Source organism: Nannobrachium achirus (genome assembly GCF_963921795.1).
Source record: "Nannobrachium achirus genome assembly, chromosome: 15".
Taxonomy (NCBI): domain Eukaryota; kingdom Metazoa; phylum Chordata; class Actinopteri; order Myctophiformes; family Myctophidae; genus Nannobrachium; species Nannobrachium achirus.
Window position 1 is genome coordinate 20,522,218 of NC_137822.1, and position 23,289 is coordinate 20,545,506.

At 41.7% G+C, this 23,289-nt stretch overlaps 1 protein-coding gene across 2 annotated transcripts in view; it reads left to right on the top strand.

Annotated features, from left to right (window-relative positions):
- Window positions 1–6,431: 6,431 nt before the first annotated feature.
- rabgap1 (RAB GTPase activating protein 1) overlaps window positions 6,432–23,289 on the top strand; it is a 155,784-nt gene continuing 138,926 nt past the window's right edge. For both annotated transcript variants that reach the window (XM_080742477.1, XM_080742478.1), the window contains exon 1: window positions 6,432–6,539. The gene's annotated coding sequence lies outside the window, so the exon portion shown is untranslated. The remainder of the gene's footprint in view (window positions 6,540–23,289) is intronic.

Below are 23,289 nucleotides of genomic sequence, written 5' to 3' on the forward strand. Positions count from 1 at the left end.
TCTTAGATACGTCACTGGTTCTCAACATCAGGTTTCGGGGACCACCAGGGGTCCAAATGGAACCTTATGGGTCTGTAACTCTGAATGGAACCAAATGGACGTCCATTTGGTTCCATTTGTACACTCTCAGCGTGATCATAATAGAGCCCAGAGGGTTTTTCTGCATATTGGGTTCCTGGAGATACAATCATATCAAATGGGGGTCCGTGGCCAAATGCATATCAAACTGGGGGTCCTTGAAATTAAAAAGGTTGAGAATCCTTGACATAGGCCTACTACTCCATTGGTCCAACATTTGTCACCCTCTGTTTGTAGCCAGCCTACAGGCTGACATGTATACCGTAATGGTGCAATAGGAGTGTTTTCCATGCAGTTCATCCTTGTTTATTCTCAATGACTTTTTAAAAGTTAAATATCACAGCAAATTTCAAATAGCCCAGTGGTCAAGTCAAAGACAAAATTTGTGAATCCTTTTTTTTTTACACTTTTTACACCAGTTTGTTTACGCCTAATGTATGTATTATTCTTATATGATTGTTAGTGCTCATTATCGTGAGAAGCTTTATGGTTTAGCCCATTCTATTATGCCCCTCTGACAATTTTGTCTGCATATAAGAGACGTTATGTTTGTTCGGTAACATATCGCATGACACTTTGTCACCGGAGCTTAAGTCAGGCTTTCATCACATTTTGAGAAAAATGTAAAGAGATATATTTATATCTGAGATATGAGGAAAGACATTGAAGAAGGATTGGAGGACTGCTCATATTGTTTAGTTTACCTCACATACTGCATCTACTGCTCCTCAGCATCTGTTTACAACTTCGCTTTTGAAATCATACAGTGTAAGAAGTGCCATGTTGTGTATAGTACAATCAATGCCTGCGATCTAAGGATACATTGTCATGTGTTTTTCACATTATTATTATTATTATTTTGTTTTATCTTTTTTTAAGTATAAAAGGGTGTATGGCATGTTCAAGATGATGTTTTTCTCACGTAGTTCTGCTTTGTGCCCATTAGGGGGAGCTAGTTCACAGTCTCTGTCCAGCTCTAATGACTAGGTCAACCCTCAGGGAAGAGTTCTGTTGCTAAGCTACATATTTACATATTCAGCACTTATTATAGCTCAGTCAATGGAAGCATTTACATGAATTTCACTTACGTTACACACAAAAGATCCTTTCACAAGACAGATTTGGATCCTAATGCGATATTATGTTTGCTAATATTTATCTTGACAGCGCTTTTTGCCTTCAAGCGTCACTCTTAGTTTTTGTTAGTGCCATCCTTAGAGTACAGGACTGTGAATATTTTGTACATGTGTCACAGTGAAAATCCCAGATTCCTTTGAAGTGTCTATGGAACAAAGCTGCATTGGTTGATTGCACTAATACAGTGGTACTCAAAGTGGATTCCAGGGACTCTGTGGGTTCCTTTAGGGGGTCCAAATTGACCCGTAGAGGTCTGTAACTGACAGTATACAAATGGAACCAAATGGAACCCTAACAGGTCCATTTGGTTCCATTTGTACACTGTCAAAGTTAAGGAGAGACCTTCACATTTCCATGTTTGAGAACCAACTGCACTAATAGGTCCCAGCCCATCACAGCCAGTGGTTCCCATAATGCACTCTGCCACTGAGTGTGTCCCTCCCGTCCTGTCCAAGTCATGCATGCAATATAGACGCTCTTGCTCTGGCGGAGGAGTTCTGATGATTCTGTAGTTGTGATACAACACACCCAGCGCTGTATAAGTGTTCTGCACATGCCCACTGTGTGGCCACGCCGAGTGTTGTAGTTTTGCCTGCAGCATTTTACTTGTTTGCTTACGAAAAAAACAAATTGATTATTAATAGAGCTTACATGATTATTATTGGTATTACTATTATTGTTATTACCACATTTGGTTGTTGTTGTGGTATTTACTTCTTCTTGGTATTCTAAGTCTGCTTCATTTTCAATTTTGAAAATTTGCCGAAATTATTACGATTTCTATCAGCCAAGAGATGGTCTTGTTATTATATATTGTATGAAAAAACAAACAAACAAACAAAAAAACACAAAAGCCTGTTTGTGGATTGTAGATCATATGACGGAACTGATATTTTCGGAATATTCATGTCTGTATTAGACATTTTCTTTGCAAATCTATTGTTCGATTGAAATGTAAATGACACTTATATGAGATGGAACACATCCGTCATTGTATTCAGTCTGGCACCATCATTGGATGGACATGTAGTACAGATGCTCATTTATAAGAACCTGTGTTGGTCAGATATATTTAAGTGTTTAAATTAAAGGGACAGCAGTGTAATGTTTCAAGAATGAGAAAAGTAATCTCCTTTAGAGACAGCATATCTAAAATGTCCCCATGATGAATAATACTGTTATGTATTCCATTTATTTCCTTGGAAATATCACATTGTGAAAGGTTTCTCTTTTGCTTACTGTACGGTAATGCAGAACAGGAGTAGGTCTTATCTATGATGATGATTTATGTGCTATTATGAAATGGCCAAACTGCTGTGAGTGTTGGTTGACTGACTCACTGAATGAATGAATTATAAATTATTGTGTATTTTCTGGTTTCTGTATTGCACTGACTCACCGATAGCTTGGCTCAGCAAGCTTGCTGCTTCTGCGTCAAGGTGACAGATGGAATTAGGAGATTTCAGCACCTGAAAATGCATGCTACAATAAATAAATAAAGTATTACATGTTTATATGTACTGTGTGTCTTATGCTTTTTTGTAATTCACAGATTGTTGAATGTGACTTAATACTTACTTACTTAATCCTCTTTGTTCGGGACAGTACACAGTGGTACCTTCATGCACATTCTTTACTTGAGTAAAAGTATCAATACTGCACAATAAAAATACTATGTTACAAGTAAATGTCTGTAATTCAAAATGTAGTTGAGTAAAAGTATGAAAGTGTTGGCATCAAAATGTACTTAAAGTAACAAAAGTAAAAGTACAAAATGTTTGAAAATAGCTGATGCACATGCTATAATTAACACAGAGGAAAAAAGATAACACATTGATGACATATAATATAGATTGATGACATAATATAATATAGATAGATTCTTTTTTTCTTATTTGTTTTACCTTTAACAACTCAAGGATAAACAAAACATCGCCTTCTCTACACACACACACGCACACGCACACGCACACGCACACACACACACACACACACACACACACACACACACACACACACACACACAGTTGAAAAGTATGTGATAATAAAAGTATGTGATAATAAAATCCTATGCATTGCGAATCCTAAGACAATACTTCATCATAATAGTTCACTGAATTTATTTGGAGCTTTTCTATACACTAACAGTGGTGTAAACAGGTTGGCAAAAGGGCTAATCAAATTAAAAGACTTAACAAGCCAGAGGGCTAGGCTCCCTGTCAATTTTAGGACGCGGTTTAGATTCTTGTCATCACTTACAGGGCTACCCATGATCAGTCATATTACATGACCTCCTCCAACCTTATACGTTGCCAGCAGGTCACTGAGATCCTCAGCCCATGGGGCCTGCTGGTTGCCCTTGCACAAGGCTAAACACCAAAGGTAACCGAGCCTCTGCGTGCACTGACTGTGGACTAATCTATCCCTGGACCAAAGAGTAGTTGTGCCCTCTGTTGATTATAATGATAATAAAGAAATGCCAGACTAGTTTTTATATGCCTGCAACTTTTCTGTGTCCTGTCCTATATTTTGCAATGCCCAGGGTGTTCAATTGTAGGTGATATACCGTATACATGTAAAGCACTTTGTGACTTACTTACAGTACTTACTAGGTTAAATGCAATTCCCAGACTAGAAAGGCAGATAAAGTTCACAGACATAGCTACAGGTGTGGACCATTGACTGTAGGTGTGGATGTTTCAAAAACACTTTGTCAGCAATGTTCATTTTGACAGCAAAGATTTAGTCTTAGTCTTTTGAATAACATACCATTTAGTCTTCAGTCTTCTGAAATTGTTTAGTCTTAGTTTTAGTCTTAGTCAACAAAATTAACACTGCATAAGTTGTCAGAATAGCCCATCAGACAGTGCAGACCTTTGTGGACCAATGTACAAATAAGAAACCGGGCAAATGGGACCATCGACACATTTACGGTAATTTTATTATACAGTATATTTAAATATTGCTTATAATAGTATGTGGGGAGTCTGGGGACCTCAGCACTGCAGTACAAGTCCCCTCTTATATCGGTGTCTAACAAAGCTATTTTTAAGATGTTTTATTTACATTATAACTCTGGCCTGGACTGCTTCAACGGAACAGGACCTGAAGGTCTGGAGGGCACTTGCCTGGAATGCCCTGCATGGGACGAGGAGAGTGTGGAAATAATCAGACATGGGAGAAGACCTCAAGAGGTGGCTGTTTGTAGCTACACTGGAGTCAGTACTGCTGTATGGGGCTGGGACATGGACCCTCACAGCACAACAGGAAAGGGCCCTGTATGGAGTCTGCACAAGAATGCTTCAAATTACACTAGGTGTCACATGGACGGACCACATCAGAAATGTGGTCCTCTACTCTTTGGGGACCTATACCACAGGTCATAGACAAAGTCAGGGAGAGAAGGATGAGGCTGGCAGGGCACTGGGTCAGGCACCAGCAAGCAAACTGACACATGTGGGAGCCAACCCACCACCTACAGTATGTAGATGCGCTGTGGCACGACAGCTTAGCAAGCATCATCGTTGCCACAACTCATAACTCATAAGTAGGCCTGTCACAATTATTACATAATTGTCTAATTGCAATTATTTGACATAATCGCAAATTATTTTATCATCATTGTCATAATCGTTTCCATGTTGAAAAATGTTAATATATTTTCAAACAACATGTTGTGAGATTGTAGATCAATGTTGTTTTTTAAGGATAAAGTTGTCAAATAGTTGCCTGGCTCCAGCCCATAGACCCGCCCACTCTCTGAGCGGACTGGTTCTCTTGGTCTGGTGTTGCGTAATGAACCTAGAGTTTCTCTGGTCTGAGGCAAACCAGGCCAATGAGAGTCGGAGCCTCGGAAGAGGGGGTGGGTCTAACGAGACAGCAAATCAGCAGAAACAGAAAATCAACAGAAACAGTGGAGGGAGGGGGAGATCAGCCATAGCTCTTAATTGTTCCCCTTGAACGTCAAAGGGGGTTGTACACACCTCGTTAGTGATCTCTCTAATCAATGAAAGCATCAAAGACAACAACCTGTTTGATGCCTGTCATGGAGGGGAGGGGGGAATGTTTTTGTGTACACACAAGTCAAACACAACCACTCCCACCAGATCTCTTGTGATTGGAATTTCAAATTTCAAATCCCCTCCCCTTTGAAATCTCACAAATGGGACAATGTCAGCGACAGTCAGCCTCAAGCTCCAGCGCAGAGTCTGAAATCAGGCTAGTCAAATAGGCCTATGTCAGTAATTTCTTTGTATGTTTAGGTTAGCCGCAAATTGCAACACTAGATTTTTTTATAATCGGATGAATCTAGGGTTGCAATACCTCCCATAGGCAGCCAATGCATCAAAACGTTATTTTGCTATCTGATTGTATTAAACGACGTCAAACTCACCAATATTGGGGCTCTATGGAAAGCTTGGAATTTACTCTTTCTATCTGCAAAGTGTTTGTTTCAGAAAAATCCACCGTAAAAATGTTATGATTTATTTTCGGTCAAGAAATCAGAGCAGACATTGTTCATTTTCTAAGTGTTGAACTTCGGAAGCGCTCGTCTTTTATAACGCAACGTCCCGCTGCCTCCTGCATTATGTGACATTTAGAACCAGGTGGTCACAGGACCGCTGAGCGATTTTCCACAAGCGCTTCCAAACTCCAGGACTTAGAAAAAATAATCACCTGAATTCAAATTTCTTGATGGAAACTGGCTCATAACATGTTTACGGTGGATTTTTCTGAAACAAACACTTTGCAGATAGAAAGAGTAAATTCCAAGCTTTCCATAGAGCCGCAATATTGGTGAGTTTGACGTCGTTTAATACAATCAGATAGCAAAATAACGTTTTGATGCATTGGCTGCCTATGGGAGGTATTGCAACCCTGTTGCAATTTGTGGCTATGTTTAGGTTATGTGTCATAGATGTGTGCACCTTCAAATCGTTAATCGCAATTATTTGAGTGACAATTAATCGTCATGTAACTAAAATGTCATAATCGTGACAGCCCTAGTAATATATAAGTAAGTCATAATCGTGACAGCCCTAGTAATATATAAGTAACATGCTTTGAATGCTGTTATAACGTCACCCCCCCCCCCCCCCCCCCCCCCAGCACTGACAGACGCATGCGCAGTGCGGACGTAGGGGCTTGTGTTTACAGCTCTGTGTGTGTGTGTGTGTGTGTGTGTGTGTGTGTATGTGTGCGTGTGTGCTGTCTGTGGATGCTGCTGCTGCTGCTGATGTTGCTGCTAGCAGACAACAGTGCAATGTTGTTCCCACTACCGTGTCCGGAAGAATAACAAACAAAACACACAGCTTCACATAAAGGTAAGCTCTTCTTCCACGCGTCCGTACATTAAAGACCATCTTTTTCATCTTCTCCGCTGCGGAGAAGATAAAAAAGCTGCCTTTCACCAGCCCTTTAATTTGATCTGTCATGTTAGCATGGAGGCTACGGCTAACGTTTATGCCTCGGGTTTGTGCTCCGCCCTACGACGGTGTCGCGCGTTCAGCGCCGATCTGCAAGCTCACGGCGCGTCGGGGACGCGATGCGCCGTGAGCTTGTAGATCAGCGCGCGACGCCGTCCTACGACGACGTACAAATCAAGCTTTTTTTTCTTCCTCCCAGCCTGTGCCTCCTGTGTCAAACGTTGTTGTGTACACTGTACAGTGATGTTAATGGCCTATTAGCAAACGCTTTCCTAGGCGAATAGACGGCTCCAAGTAGTTTTTTCACAGCCAACGTCGCTCTTAATAGTATAATGCTGCAGTTTGCATTACTTAATTATGTCAATAAGGACACAGTACTTTATGTCAGCTTTAGAATGTACTCATCTTTGTCGGGGAGTTCTGTTAGCAGGCGCAGCTACTTGATTTGGACTAATAATAATTTAGTAACAACGTCCAGCAGGATACTTTAGAGCAGTGTTTCTCAAACCTTCAAATGTCAAGGTCTCTCCTTAACTCTGACAGTGTGAATGGTTCCATTTGTACACTGTCAGAGCAGACTTGTATGGGTCAATTTAGACCCCCCCCCCCCCCATAAAGGAACCTACAGAGAAAACAGTACTGCGTTCTATCCATCTGTCATTCAATGTTATATATGTTTCCTGTGTAAATAAGCCAAGTGCTTTTCTAGGATCTCCTTTTAGTTGACCTTGTACCAGTGAACTGTACCGTCATGAAACTGTACCTTTTTCTACGCAAACTTCTAATAAAGTCTTCAATCAATCAATCAATCAATCTATCAATCCCTGAGATCCACTTTGAGAACCACTGCTTTTTAGAGCACTGGTTTCCAAACAGTGGCCCATTTGTGGGTCACGGGCGGACCAATTTTTATGGGTCACGACTCGGGTAAAAATCCAAATATCTTTTCCTACAAAAGATAAAATATATATTTCAAAAGATGGAAAACCCTTTGAAATATATAACATTTTTTGAAAATGTTAAAATGTTATAATACGGTAATTAAGAAGTAGTGAAATGTAAGCTTGTAGATCTGGTGTTTTAACTAGTTTAGGTCCCAGGCAAACGTCTAATTTCTCTTTTGGGTCTTGAGCTAAAAAGTTTGGGAACCACTGCTTTAAATAGAAGGACTCGGATAACATTAGGCGAGAATTACAGTATATGTTGTTCATATAAAACCTTGCATTCACATGCATATTCTATCTACATAATGGGCTTGATTGCACACTGCACACACAAATGGCGACTAATCAATAGTCGATTTAAAAACCTCTAGGCAGCACACTTTGCAAAGCGTCCAATATCGCTCAGAAAAGTGAGTGAAGTGTCCTTGACTGTGGCAAAGTAATGGATTTGGCCGTATTTATCACTCCTTTCTCAGCAATATTAGGCCTGTTTAGTATTTATAATTCTTGCATGACCTTCTTTAATGCAGCTTTCAGCAATATTTTATAGGCTTGGTATACTGGTACTGGAACATGTTTTCTTATTGAAAAACCCAGCTATTATGACATGACACTTTATTTATTGTGTCAGTACTGAATTGATAACAGAGATGTAAATACTGGTGCTTTCTGTGTTCATTATGGAACTTTGCAGTTGGCCAACAAGAACAAGATGTTTTATTTATTTTAACCATGAAAATAACAATCTAGCTGTGGGTTTGTTAACTTTGTTAGTAGTTAATAATTATAGGCGATTCATATTGTGTTAGTTGATTATGTTATGTACTCTGTCCCACGCTGGGCAATACCTGGTACTTCCTAGCCTGGTTCTGCCTAGCCTGAAGTACCAGCCAAGGAAATCACGTTGATGCTTTACAGAGCTGTTTACATTCTGCGTGCATGAAACCGGTGTTGTGATTGGTCGGGAAAAGACAGCTTCTGCCCGGAAGTGCATACTGTGCAACCGAGGTCCCGCCCGATCCTGACCCTGTGTGTGTGTGTGTGTGTGTGTATACACACATAGGTCAAACACAACCACCTGCTGGACGTTGTTGCATGGTTTCCTCTGCCATCAGTGTATGAATGTGCGTGTGAATGGGTGAATGTAATGCACAATCTCTGACTGTAAAGTGCCTTGGATAAATGCACCATTTACAGTACAGTAAAGCATTGCGTGCTGGTTATGCACGCATGCATCCTTTACTGTATGAACGCACATACCATTTTCTTTGCATTGAGAATTTGAGTCATCAGACTGTCAGACAAGGTCATCACTGGTTGGTAGATGTCAACAGACAAGACCAGCAATAAACCTTATATCACTGTTCAGGTACAGTACGATGTAGTTTTCGCTGAATTAACAGCAGCCGCAACAAGTGCACGCATGCATCATTGGTGTACCGTTGTTTATGGGCACTTTGTTGTTGTCCACTCATACAATGTGTTCCATTGTATGCTGGCTGTCAATCAAGTGTCATTTAAAACATTTATTCTAACGTTACTACAATGAATGACAACAATTCGGTATCCTGCCAGAAACAATGTCAACTCCTCAGCCCACATGACAAAGAATGCAACTGTCATTCTCATTCATAATAGGTTACCTCTGCATACACTGTTGTTGTCATTATTCGAGATCTTATGAAGTCAACAGCATTTTATGTGTTTAATGCATTTCTTTGCTTCATGCTGTGTGTGTGTGTGTGTGTGTGTGTGTGTGTGTGTGTGTGTGTGTGTGTGTGTGTGTGTGTGTGTGTGTGTGTGTGTGTGTGTGTGTGTGTGTGTGTGTGTGTGTGTGTGTGTGTGTGTGTGTGTGTGGAAATAACAATGTGAGCTTCTGAGACAACAGTTGTAATACACATCTCACACCGCTGGTGAAGTTACCATCATTAACTTTGTGTTTCAGCGTTGTTGCCTCACATAATGTGAAACTAATGTAAATAATGTTACAACATGGGGGAAGAAAACATAATTAAATAATTTCGAGGAGCAATTCATTGTTGTTATTATTAAGTGTATAAAAACGACACAGCTTCCCTGTCCCCTGTGGCACTGTCCCTTAGCTCGCCGTACCTTGTCTATCATATAACCATGGCTGGTGAAATTGAAGTGAAGACCAGTTCAATGGACCACCATGTTGCATTAAGATATAGGTATGCTGTATGTGCTCAGGTGGAGCAGTGATAAAGTTCCTGTCCACCACGGCGGAGGTTGTGGGTTCAAATCCACAGCGGTTCATCCAGCTTATATTAATCGAGTGTCTGTATGAACACAATTGGCCTGTGTTTGAGGGAGGGAAGCCGGATAGGGAGGGTCATATGTGTCACTGCATGTAATCCTATGGGCAGAGATGTTGGGCGGGAGGAGTAGGACTAAGGCTCTACGTCCTCCCAATGGGGGCTCCTCACTGGTAAGTGAGTCAGTAGGTCGGATACGACAGCAGTGAGTTACAACACAGAAATGGGTTTGGGAGGGGAGAAAAAAGGGTAAAAAGAAAAGATTTAGGTATATAACAACATTAAAGGTACTAGTACTGTGTATGACAAAAGTATATTAACCAATCTCTTATACATGGTGCTTTAGGAGTAGCAGGTTTTCACAAGAGATTACTTGAAAATCACTATGGATGCCTCGCACATGCATATATTATGTGTGCTCATACATTGCATGCATGCATGTTATTTTCAGCCCTTGTGACTATCAAAAATAGTACATAGTGCAACTTTACTTTTATGTGTATTCTGTAAGCACAACAAAACACTCAAATGCATATCACTGCCATCTGTAACTTGCTTCATACACATGTGGGTTTAATTGAAACTTTGAATACCGGCACTACCAGCCACATCAATAGATAGCCAACTCATATTTACTAGTAGCATTGTATTTCACTTGGCTCCCTGTCAATCTGCCATTGACCAAAAACTCTGACTTAAGTAAAGGTTCACCATGGAACACACACACACACACACACACACACACACACACACACACACACACACACACACACACACACACACACACACACACACACACACACACACACAAATATTAGTTATATTAATAACAGCTGGTACAGTACTTGGCGAGGAAGGGAAAGGTCAATGCAACGTATTTGCTAACATAGCTTGTATGCAGGCAGTGGGAGTGTGTTTTGTTGTTGCACTGTGAACTGAAGTAACAGCACCGTGAAGTTGGACAGTTGTTTAAGGTGATAGAAAAGCTTTGTGGAAAGGGTTTTGTTGCTAGCTGGTGGGAAAGTGGATGGAAAGTAACCCTTTGGAGCCGTTTGCAAGTTGACCGAAAATCATAATTTGAAAGCACATTGAGTAGAGGTGTGGAATTGATGATTGATTCTATGCGCTGATGTGGACATGGACGATTCTGCCGTAGTGACATTGTATAATCGATATAGTTTATTGTTTTTCCAATTACTTCTTGGCGGAGGCAACGTCGCATTGAATTGTGAGCAAACAAACTAGGCAACATGCTACACTAATGGTACACAAGATATTACTGAGGGTCGGCTGAGGTTGGAACAAGCCATAATAAACACACCCAGTATTTTGAAAGCAGACGTCTGACTCTGTTTTACTACACAGTCAAATCCTCAGTGTTACTTAAATGCTGATCTACAAGCTCACAATTGAAAATGCCAGAGCCACAAGCTCAAACCAGATCTACAAGCTCACAGCGTGGCGCGATATGCGCTTTGAGTTTAGATACATGTTAGATATCCTATCTTTGAACGATGGTGGCTGAAAATACGCTGTAGTACTATAACGACTTGACGGCCCCATTTAGTTACAATGACTTGTTTTGTACAAATTAATTAAATTAGTTAGTTAAATGAGGATTTTACTGGGTACTCATTTTCTACTCGGTCACCTTTGTGAAATGCCTGTCTTGGAGCTTCTACGACGAGCTTGTCGCTCACTCCCACTCCCAGTAGGCCAAGGAAGATCCTCCAGCACACATTTTTCACACATGTGACAGGGTCCTTCACGTTTTGGCCCATAACTCTTGACCTGTAGGTAGTACAATAAATAATCTTTGCCCCTTGATTCCCTGGATCATGATACAACTCCCCTGTCCCCATTTAGGCATTTCTGCCTAACATCCCCACATCCTTCCCAAATCATCCACAAAGGCAGACAGTTGTACCGTCTGTCATACAAACAAACACTACTACAACTTCCCCCCGCAGCTTCCTCATGTACTGACATGTACTGTAATACAGAAAACTCTGATGGTGCATTATTATTGTTAAAAGCAAAAGTAAATCGCAATCTTCACAAGGCCAGCAATAGAATCACACTAAATGTTAGACCACTGGTGCTGCCTAGCGCCTCTAAATTATATTTTATTATTGCATTTTTAAGCTCATATGATCTAAACAAAATGTTAACGCTATAGAAAGCTTTATCCAAAACACACAAGCATGCATGCAACGGAAGAGATTCAGACTTGGCTATAACCACTTACAGTAAAGAATTGCTGTTCAGTGTTCACGGTGGGAGTGATTGATTGGATGTAGCCTGGAATCTATTGAACAAGTGTAGTCTACAGTTTATGATATGTTATTTGTTTCAGTCGTGAGAATTGCAGCAGGGGTTCTCTTTCAGAAAAGCAAACCAAGAGTCTCAGTCCTGCTGTTGCTCTGATTTCAGATGGTTATCAGGAACCAACCACACAATGTCACAATGTGAATCAGAGACTGCCACTGTGTGTGTGCGTGTGTGCGTGCGTGTGTGCTGTGTGTGCGTGACTCTTTCCTCCATTTGTACTATTCCGCAGCTCATGCGTTGCCTATTCAACCCTCCTCTTCTCTGTCCCTCTCTCCTTCCACCCCTGTGCTTTTTATGCAATACCTCATGACTCACCTCCTGTAAGTTCAACTTTTTCTCTGTCACTCTCTCTCTAGTTTCTCTCTTTGTCTTTCTCCCTTTCCCTGCTGTTTGTGCCTGACCGAAGTCACTGATGTGAGGTGTAGTCGAAGGGGGCTGTTGCAAAGGCTGAACGCTCTCTCTCTGTGTCTGGCTGTGTCCTCCTCTCCCCTGTGAGGTGCACGGCTGCACGCAGGGCCAGCTGGCAGTCAAGAACAGCCAGTTCAACTGGAGAGGGGAAGGGGAGAGAGACGGGGATGGGATCCAGGTGTGCACAGAATTACTCATGATGGATTTAGATTTTTTTTTAACCTAGTGCAGGGGTGACATATTATCTTGTTTATTATAGTGATGTATTATCTGCTTATTGTAAGTCGCTTTGGATTAAAAGCGTCTGCTAAATGCCTAAACTGTAAACTGTAACCTGTAGGGGTCTTCAACGTCTTCAGGCCAAGGACCCCTTAGTTGAGAGAGAGATGAAGCAGGGACCCCACAACCTTTTCATAGATTCCATATAGTTTCAATGTTTGACAGCACAATCATCAGTATATTTTGGATTCATGTCAATTTGTGTTTTCAGATAGTTAACCACTTTAACTGTCAATATTTATTAAAGTTGACTATTCACTATGTACTTAGTCTGCTCTTTTTCCCCTCTAAACCAAACCTCTTTGCCAAAAATAGCCGATCTGGTCAAGTGGTTCATATAAAATATGAGAAAATGTTTTTTATGATTTGGAGGACCCCCTATAGTAACTGAGGACCCCCTACGGGTCCCGGACCCCCTACGGGTCCCGGACCCCCTGTTGAAGACCCTTGACCTAGTGTATTACTGCTTTACAGCACAGTTGCCAGGGATTAGCATCAATTTAAACAAAAATGGAGCTTCAATGCCTTCGATTGTTGTTCCACTTTATAATGCTATTATATTAACAAACATGATTATTATTTTGTTTTTTGCGGATACTGATATGTGTACATTACAACCGCAGTACACTACTGAACAATATCTCACGGTAGTCCCCCTCATATCATAATACTTAGGTACAGTAAGTAAGCTATTTACCTAGATGTTGCTCAGATATCCTCAGTATCTTCTGGCCTGCTTGGCTGCTTCACAACTGCTTTCACACCCTGACACTGATGAAGATGCACTTAGTGAAAACGTTAGTCAACCTGTATACTAAACTAGAAAAGAAAATTTCGAATAAATTTTAAGTGTGCCTGCAGCTCGCTAAGTGTGTGCAACCTTGTATGTGTTAACATTAGCATCTTTGTTAGCATTAGCATTTGTTAGCATTAGCATGTGTTAGCATTAGCAATATGGTTTCTTGTTTTTAAGAAATAGGCTCCTCCCACAAGTTCCGCAAGGCGATTACGTTGTCCCGTCGCTCCCGAGATCGTTTGTGTTTCGTTTTGAGAGGGTCGTTCCCCCTGAAAAACACGTTTTGGCATGAAATGGTTACGTTTTGCGCGTTTGTGGTGCCCCCTATGGGTCGAAGTGGAAATGCTTTTGGGTATATGTTCAGTATAGCGCCCCCCACTTGTGGTTAAAATTTGGTGTTGACTGGATGTTTCGTTTGTGATTTATGGCTACTTCTTACAAAACGGGCTCCTCCCGCTAACTTTGGAACCCTGTTACGGAAGAACGGTATGGACTATCAAAATATCGTTTAAATATGTTTATCGCATGAGTCCATAGATTGTGTGTATCGATCTTTGTGACATTTGGAGAAAATATGTAGGAAAAGGAGCAAAAAGTGTGTTTTGAAGAAAATTCAAAATGGCGGAAAATCTATCCTGACGCAAATGGGCGTGGCCTATATGAGGAGATGCATCATGACCCAAGGAATCCAGGGAAAAAGGAATTTTAATTTTCCGACCCACGGTTCAAGAGTTACAGGCCGAAAGGTAAAGTGGACTGTTATAGCGCCACCATGAGGCCAACTGACGAAATTATTTTTTATTTAATCCTTGATATCATTATAAATCTCCTCTCCAAGTTTTGAAACTGTAGCCCCTATGGTTTGCGAGAAAAAAAATATTGAATGTGAGTTTTTGCGATTCCCATTATAAGTCAATGGGTAAAAATAATTCACTAATAAATTAATATCAATTAAACGATACAACTTTTCTCTTAGAAAAGTAATAGCACACCATTCCCGGCCGAGCCGCACGTTTTGATGTATATATTGCGGCGGTGGCGTAAATTGTGCGGCAGTTATTAGCGCACCAAATTTGTGGGATCATTATTATTATCATTAACTAGAAAAGAACATTTCTAAGAAATTTTAAGTGTGCCTGCAGCTCGCTAAGTGTGTGCAACCTTGTGTAGCGGTTGGTGTTAGTGTTTCGTTTTGAGAGGGTCGTTCCCCCTGAAAAACACGTTTTGGCATGAAACGGTTACGTTTTGCGCATTTGTGGTGCCCCCTATGGGTCGAAGTGGAAATGCTTTTGGGTATATGTTCAGTATAGCGCCCCCCACTTGTGGTTAAAATTTGGTGTTGACTGGATGTTTCGTTTGTGATTTATGGCTACTTCTTACAAAACAGGCTCCTCCCGCTAACTTTGGAATCCTGTTACGGAAGAACGGTATGGACTATCAAAATATCGTTTAAATATGTTTATCGCATGAGTCCATAGATCGTGTGTATCGATTTTTGTGACATTTGGAGAAAATATGTAGGAAAAGGAGCAAAAAGTGTGTTTTGAAGAAAATTCAAAATGGCGGAAAATCTATCCTGACGCAAATGGGCGTGGCCTATATGAGGAGATGCGTCATGACCCAAGGAATCCAGGGAAAAAGGAATTTTAATTTTCCGACCCACGGTTCAAGAGTTACAGGCCGAAAGGTATTTTTATTTATTTTTTATTTAATCCTTGATATCATTATAAATCTCCTCTCCAAGTTTTGAAACTGTAGCCCCTATGGTTTGCGAGGAAAAAAATATTGAATGTGAGTTTTTGCGATTCCCATTATAAGTCAATGGGTAAAATTAATTCACTAATAAATTAATATCAATTAAACGATACAACTTTTCTCTTAGAAAAGTAATAGCACCCCATTCCCGGCCGAGCCGCACGTTTTGATGTATATATTGCGGCGGTGGTGTAAATCGTGCGGCAGTTATTACGTGCCGAAATTTGCAAGGAACTTAATTACTTAAGTATGGCGGATTACAATAAGTGTTTTGCCATTGCATGGCAGGCACACTTAACTAGAAAAGAAAATTTCGAAGAAATTTTAAGTGTGCCTGCAGCTCGCTAAGTGTGTGCAACCTTGTATGTGTCAGTGACGTCATTACGTGCGCGTCACGCGTCTCTGACGCATTCACGTTGCCTAGAGACGCATTCACGTCAGTGTCCTTGGGTCCCACGGACGCATTGCCTCCATTGGAGTCCACGTTAAAATAATTTACCACGTCGCGAAAAAAAAATATTTTAAAAAGTCCACAGACGCCACCATTGTTCATGGGTGAAGGCATGCTACTTTACCCTACGTTAACACAAATGAAATCCGCGTAGAAAGTCTTAAAACAGACGATAAAACTAACGACAGTCTGTGTTTTGAATCCACGACGCCATTTTGTGCGCCACTGAATGGTCACAGAATTCAATGGGTGCCTGAGTTTTAGCGTAGCACCGGGCCGCTCTCTGACCATAGTGGCACAGCGTGTTAGGTGATACATCAAAAAGGGTTCCCCCACAGGACGTGTATGGCAGGGCTTGGCGCAGAAACGTGACGTCACGTCTCTACACTGCAGCTCAATGCTCACTGCTCAGACAGGGACCCGCCTCCTTTCCCCTCCATTCAATAACAACTGGATATACAGTACACGCGCTATTGTTTATAGATGTGGTGGTGGACATTGGACAACGTGTTAGAAGCCACACAGGTCTTCATTGCGTCTTTACAACAATAGCGACGATTAACGTTGTGATGAACATGGTCAAATAACCTTTATTGGCTCAACTACAACATGGAGGAAGCAAGCTAGCCTAGCATGTATGCTATCTGATACAGTATGTATGTAGCCTAGGCTGCCTAACTGTTTGATTGATTATAGTGTTTTCGTGGTGGCGCCGTCCCTTTGGTGGTCCGCCGGGGCAGTGGACTACCGCGGCCGCCTGTGCCTTGCCCTCCCGCATCCATAGAGGGGCGGCACGTCCCTCTAGGATCAACCGTTCAAAACAAAAGTAGCCGATCTACAAGCAACCCAATCCACTGTTTTTGACCCAGTCCACTGGTTTTCTGTACAGCAGAGCAAACACAAGCACGCCAGAGAGCATTTCCCCCATTCCATAGAAGCAGTAACAGTACAAACAGGAGACATCATCTCACTGAGAAGATCCATATATTATCGATGTATATAAAATAACAGGTGGCTGTTCATTATGAAGACTCGGTAAAAGCTTCTATCTGCGCCCCCAAGTGGTCAACATCCGATATTACCGGTTCGGTATAAAAGTCAAAACACATGACTATTTGGAAGTATTAAAATTGTAAGATTTGGAATTGTGGTTCATTTCTTTCAGACACATTTCTACGTAACATGAACATAACCATATAATAACCAATTCAAGTTAAATGCTGCACTTTGTCAAAAATGACATGCCGCGTAGAAGTTTTGTGGGACCCATAAAATATCCCTGGGACTCATCCGAAAGACCCTTCGTGGGTCCCGGGGACTCATTACATTAAAAACCTATTAACATCACTGGTGTTTTAAAAGAACCCTAACAGCATCATTAGTAGAGACACCAGTCATTGTCATTAATTAAGAAGGTCTTCACAGTGCTCCACCAAGGGTCTGCTTTGGGCTTGCTTTACCCCTGAATGAACCCTGCGGACAACTATGATTTGTAGGCTTAATATGCTAACCTACCGCAACAAAAACAAAGATTGACACAAAGATGATTGTTGCGACCGTCAGGTCGCAGTTACTATCAAAACCTCCACCGGCTGTCTGTCTGTCAGTCACGTCATGTCGTGTCACTTTTCCCCTACTCATATCTCCGCCACCATGCCATGCCAAACTTTTTTGCACACACACACTCTCCTTGGCTGGCAAACCACAACCCCCGCCCCTCATTTCTCACATGGCCCTCTTCTAGCGCCACCATGAGGCCGATTCTCGCAAGACACGTTTTTGGACACTGCTCCTACAGATTTTGTCCCAAAATCACGCAAAGCGGTACACAGTATCTCTACAGTCCATGTCATCAACATGGAGCTGTCCCATTTCCCATATTCCCTCCTGATTGGCTACCGTTGCCTTCCAAAGACTCCCTAAATCTCCTGATTTAGGGAGTCTTACTGGTTTGTTACCTATGTAATCTCTAAAACAGAAAGTTAGACAATGTTAATGTACAGTATGACGTCGATATGGTCCTATAAAACCTGTGTGTCAGATATCTGAGAGAGATGTCAAAGGGAATTCACAAGATTTTAAGAGTAGACTCGCTATATAAAAGGATTGAAATAAAGCCTGTAGATAAGCAAGCAACACACTTATAAAAGCACCGCTGTTTCATGCTGGCTCATACACAGCTTACACACAAAAGCTGCTGCTGTATCATGCTGGCGCGCGTGCAGCCGTGCACACACACACACACACACACACACACACACACACACACACACACACACACACACACACACACACACACACACACACACACACACACACACACACACACACACACACACACACCATCTTGCTCTATTTCTCTGACTAGCTGCCGGCTTCAACAGGATTATAATGGCTGCCTTGTCACCCGGCCTTCCTCCCCAGAGTCAGACCCAGCACCAGACCCCGCCACACCACCCCACCCCTTGCCCTTGGCAACCTTCACCATTGGTACTCAACCTTTTCAGTGCCGCGGTAGTGTTGATTTGGTGGACTACAACTGACGAAAAATACTCGTCGCCTACGTTTTTTCACTGACTTAATAAAAACTATGCTACAGTACAGTACGACTAGAATGAAGACTAAATATATTGTCACATAACACCAGCATAATCTGTGGCATTTAGCTGATTATGTGGGAAATTCTGCGATCGCATAATCGCATTTTTCGGGAGGGTCTACCTATCACTGGCCCCAAGGACCCCTACCACTATTTTCAATACGTTTCTTACAATGCAGTTGTTAAAGGGGGCCTGTCACAGTGTAATCTGCCCCTCAACCCCTTTAGGTGACAGTACCCCTTTAAGTAGGCTATGACATCTGTTTGCAACCTCCCAACCCAGCTAGACTCGAGACAGTCATAATAGTGGAAGAGAGACAGTGGGGCACATAGCCTAATAAAATATATATTTTTAGTTTTGTTTCATTATTTAATGAGACAGGGTGTCGCAGACCCCCAGCGAATACTTTGCAGACTCGAGGTTGTGGTTCACTGCATTATCAAATCTCTACTATGGATGGGACGATACGCGATATTATCAATTCACCTTTTGTTTGCTGCGCTGCATATCTGGTTTTTAAACCCTCTATAAACGTACTTATAATATACGTACTTGATACAGTCTTTCTTTCACTCTCTGCCAAATGTTTTTGCCAAAAAATAGCCCATCTACAAGCTCACAACGCGTCGCAATGCAACGCGTTGTGAGCTTGTAGATCTGCTATTTTTTGGCAAATGTTCTGCCCCAGGATAATGGATTTTGATTACCGCGATAATATAAATTAATATAAATTGTGATTTATTTTGACACAATAATCGTGATATGACATTTTCATATCGTCCCATCCCTAATCTCTACACCAACATTGTTCATGTAGCAGTTTGTTTTTGCTTGTTTATTGAAATGATAAGAATCGCTATTGTCATTTTGCATTCTGGGTCTCCCGAGTCTGACAGCACGAGCCGTTGAGGCAGAGGCCTGTTATGCAGTATTAATCAATACTGAACAACTACATGATCTATGCATCAGCAAAAATGAATAGTTTGTAAACAAGCTGCGGCAGTCCCGTCTGTCTGTGTCCTGTCTGTCGCTCTGTTCCCAGCACTTCCTCTCTAAGGATCGCTGTGGCCGCAACTGTAGATTGTTTCTGTGACCGCCAGGAGTCACAGAAACGTTTCTGTGACCGCCATGAGTGAGATGATGGTGGAGCTATGTGGAATCGGCATTCCACATAGCACACACCTCCACTACCTTGTGGAGGTGCACGCATGCCTGCACATGCACCATTGTCTGTTTTTTTGCACCTCTTTAACCGATCGACGCCAAGTGTCACAGCTTGAATTAACAGCAATTCCTTCCTGGTTGATGCATATAAATATTCCATCCATTGTGTGAACTGCTAAGTAGCCTAGTAGGTGTGAGATGTTCTGTCTGAAGCAGTCTAGTGGCTGATGGATTCATGAACTAATTAATTTACAGAGGTGGCTGCACTAAAGTTTCCCCAGTATGCAAGTAAATATAGAATACAATTTGATATACAGTTGGCTATTTTGTGGGTTAATAAAATAGGTCTACATATTAAAGATGTTATTTCAATCGTCTGCAGCAGTTTTCTTAATTGCTATTTACAGTAACAGTTCTAGCCCCCATAAGTCACATCCAACCATGAAAGGTTGTGTTGTATCTTGGGAATGGGCTTATTCTGTGTAAAATGACATATTTAGCCACTTGTACGCATGCCCCAACCACTGAAATAAGAATCTCTAAAACAATAGAAAGAAGTAAATGAAATCAATTTAACACTCATCTTTTATATTCTTTAATTACAATCTAAAATATGAACCGTTGTTGTAAAAAAACTAAGTTGTCCTTTAAATGCCTTTTTATTTACAAGGCCCTAATTAAGTGTGCCTGCCATGCAATGGCAAAACACTTATTGTAATCCGCCATACTTAATTAAGTGTGCCTGCCATGCAATGGCAAAACACTTATTGTAATCCGCCATACTTAATTAAGTAAGTAACGTTCTTGCAAATTTGGTGCGCTAATAACTGCCGCACAATTTACGCCACCGCCGCAATATATACATCAAAACGTGCGGCTCGGCCGGGAATGGTGTGCTATTACTTTTCTAAGAGAAAAGTTGTATCGTTTAATTGATATTAATTTATTAGTGAATTAATTTTACCCATTGACTTATAATGGGAATCGCAAAAACTCACATTCAATATTTTTTTTCTCGCAAACCATAGGGGCTACAGTTTCAAAACTTGGAGAGGAGATTTATAATGATATCAAGGATTAAATAAAAAATAATTTCGTCAGTTGGCCTCATGGTGGCACTATAACAGTCCACTTTACCTTTCGGCCTGTAACTCTTGAACCGTGGGTCGGAAAATTAAAATTCCCTGGATTCCTTGGGTCATGACGCATCTCCTCATATAGGCCACGCCCATTTGCGTCGGGATAGATTTTCCGCCATTTTGAATTTTCTTCAAAACACACTTTTTGCTCCTTTTCCTACATATTTTCTCCAAATGTCACAAAAATCGATACACACGATCTATGGACTCATGCGATAAACATATTTAAACGATATTTTGATAGTCCATACCGTTCTTCCGTAACAGGGTTCCAAAGTTAGCGGGAGGAGCCCGTTTTGTAAGAAGTAGCCATAAATCACAAACGAAACATCCAGTCAACACCAAATTTTAACCACAAGTGGGAGGCGCTATACTGAACATATACCCAAAAGCATTTCCACTTCGACCCATAGGGGGCACCACAAACGCGCAAAACGTAACCGTTTCATGCCAAAACGTGTTTTTCAGGGGGAACGACCCTCTCAAAACGAAACACAAACGATCTCGGGAGCGACGGGACAACGTAATCGCCTTGCGGAACTTGTGGGAGGAGCCTATTTCTTAAAAACAAGAAACCATATTGCTAATGCTAACACATGCTAATGCTAACAAATGCTAATGCTAACAAAGATGCTAATGTTAACACATCAGTGATGTTAATAGGTTTTTAATGTAATGAGTCCCCGGGACCCACGAAGGGTCTTTCGGATGAGTCCCAGGGATATTTTATGGGTCCCACAAAAATTCTACTCGGCATGTCATTTTTGACAAAGTGCAGCATTTAACTTGAATTAGTTATTATATGGTTATGTTCATGTTACGTAGAAATGTGTCTGAAAGAAATGAACCACAATTCCAAATCTTACAATTTTAACTCTCCTACCGCCAGATTATTTATTTATTTATTGGGTCTGGTGCCATCAAAAAGCGGGTTACCTTTGCAATGTTATAGTAGAATGTTGGCCTTTTTTTTTTTTTTTTTTTTGACTCTTGGCCTATTTGGCCTTTCTTGCATGCGCTTTCGCTGACCAGCCAGCAGAGGGGGGCGTAATGCCATTAATGTGGCCGCTTCCTCCTCCCATGGTCTAGGAACACACATTGGCAACAAAGCCCCTGGGCCAGAGATATCAACACGGAAGCGAAATGGTCTCCGTTGATGTAAACGCATTATGGATTTTTAAGAACATCACTGCTCGCCATGTGATTACAGTAGACGGCGGCGGGACCCCTCATCAGCTTACAGACATCAAACCAAGGTACAAAAGAACGAGCCAAAGAACGTACAATTGGCGTTGAGGTTCTGTAAAAAATGGGGCGAACGGGAACGTTCAAAGCGTAGAAAGAGTTAATACTTCCAAATAGTCATGTGTTTTGACTTTTATACCGAACCGGTAATATCGGATGTTGACCACTTGGGGGCGCAGATAGAAGCTTTTACTGAGTCTTCATAATGAACAGCCACCTGTTATTTTATATACATCGATAATATATGGATCTTCTCAGTGAGATGATGTCTCCTGTTTGTACTGTTACTGCTTCTATGGAATGGGGGAAATGCTCTCTGGCGTGCTTGTGTTTGCTCTGCTGTACAGAAAACCAGTGGACTGGGTCAAAAACAGTGGATTGGGTTGCTTGTAGATCGGCTACTTTTGTTTTGAACGGTTGATCCTAGAGGGACGTGCCGCCCCTCTATGGATGCGGGAGGGCAAGGCACAGGCGGCCGCGGTAGTCCGCTGCCCCGGCGGACCACCAAAGGGACGGCGCCGCCACGAAAACACTATAATCAATCAAACAGTTAGGCAGCCTAGGCTACATACATACTGTATCAGATAGCATACATGCTAGGCTAGCTTGCTTCCTCCGTGTTGTAGTTGAGCCAATAAAGGTTATTTGACCATGTTCATCACAACGTTAATCGTCGCTATTGTTGTAAAGACGCAATGAAGACCTGTGTGGCTTCTAACACGTTGTCCAATGTCCACCACCACATCTATAAACAATAGCGCGTGTACTGTATATCCAGTTGTTATTGAATGGAGGGGAAAGGAGGCGGGTCCCTGTCTGAGCAGTGAGCATTGAGCTGCAGTGTAGAGACGTGACGTCACGTTTCTGCGCCAAGCCCTGCCATACACGTCCTGTGGGGGAACCCTTTTTGATGTATCACCTAACACGCTGTGCCACTATGGTCAGAGAGCGGCCCGGTGCTACGCTAAAACTCAGGCACCCATTGAATTCTGTGACCATTCAGTGGCGCACAAAATGGCGTCGTGGATTCAAAACACAGACTGTCGTTAGTTTTATCGTCTGTTTTAAGTAGAGATGTTACTGATCAATCGGCAATGGATCGGATCGGGCCGATCAAAGCATGATCGGCGATAATCTGTGGTTTAGATCAAAAGGTAAATTCACCGATCCGATCCGATCGGTGCATCCGATCAACCAGCCGTTCAGTATGCCCACTTGAGGCCATTTTGGGGTATTGATTTCCACAGTGCTGAAGGAATA